This window comes from Euprymna scolopes, chromosome 3 (assembly GCF_053919585.1).
Source record: "Euprymna scolopes isolate OS-2025 chromosome 3, ASM5391958v1, whole genome shotgun sequence".
NCBI classification, from domain to species: Eukaryota; Metazoa; Mollusca; class Cephalopoda; order Sepiida; family Sepiolidae; genus Euprymna; species Euprymna scolopes.
This window is the reverse complement of record NC_136484.1, coordinates 181286135-181287260: the sequence shown is the minus strand read 5'-3', so window position 1 is coordinate 181287260 and position 1126 is coordinate 181286135. Positions and strand designations below refer to the sequence as shown.

Below are 1126 nucleotides of genomic sequence, written 5' to 3'. Positions count from 1 at the left end.
ATATATGAGGGCAACCTCACATATAAGACCTTGGTTAATGTAGGGGCAACCCTTCATACCAATTGTCACTATCCAGCTCCACTACTCCCCGGGGAGTTGGTCGCCATTTGCCCTTCACACCTCACATGTAAAATCGGCCTTGTGCCTAATTTGTTCGGTGGGGGAGCAAATAAATACCAACACCACATATAAGACCTTGGTCAATGTAGGGAAAACCCTTCATACCAACTGTCACTATCCAGCTCCTCTACTCCCCGGTGAGTTGGTCCCTATTTCCCCTTCACTCCTCACATTAAAAATCGGCCTTTGCTCGGTGGGGGAACAAATAAATACCCTTTTCTTATCCTTTTGGCCAAGATCAAAGTGTAGTATCTGTTCCGGCAGATACTGCAAGCAAAAACCATATGTGGGGGCACCCCACAATATAAGACCTTTGTCAATGTAAGGGCAACCCTTTATACCAATTTTCACTATCCAGCTCCCGTACTCCCCGGGGAGCTGGTCCTCATTTCCCCTTCACTCCTCACATTAAAAATCGGCCTTGTGCCTAATTTGCTCGGTGTGGGAGCAAATAAATACCCTTTTTTTTGGCCTTTTGGCCAAGATCAAAGTGTAGTATCTGTTCTTACTACACGCTGTACTTATTGTGATATAAAGTGGGGGATCACTTTTCTGTATTTATTTAATGTATAATGATGATCCACTTTAAAACCAGTTAGTCTCAAAGGCATTCAATTCATTCTCCAGCACGTTGAAGTTGTTTTTGAAGGATTCCAGTTATTTTTTAAGCATTCAAGTCATTCTTAAGTTCATTCAATTCATCCTTAAGTTCATTCTACGTCATTTACTTTTTATTTATTTAAGTCATTTCAGCCCATTTTTCGGTCATTTTAGTTTATCTTTAAGAATTTCATGTCAATCCTACATTCATGCATTCTTTCATTATACGAGAGCACGCAACTAATGGCTATCGGCCTTGTTTTAAGACCGCTCCTTGCAGTACACTTGCACTTTGTTCACGGGTTATATTTGATAGGTAGTTTTTGAAATTCTTTTTCTCAAGTCCGGTTGCTCTTATGATTACTGAAATGATGGATATCTTCCTAAAATTCCACTTTTTTTCATC

The 1126-nt window shown here is 40.2% G+C and overlaps 1 pseudogene; it reads left to right on the top strand.

Moving 5' to 3' along the window:
* Window positions 1-579: 579 nt before the first annotated feature.
* LOC145265390 (U2 spliceosomal RNA) lies at window positions 580-705 on the top strand (annotated as a pseudogene).
* Window positions 706-1126: the final 421 nt, after the last annotated feature.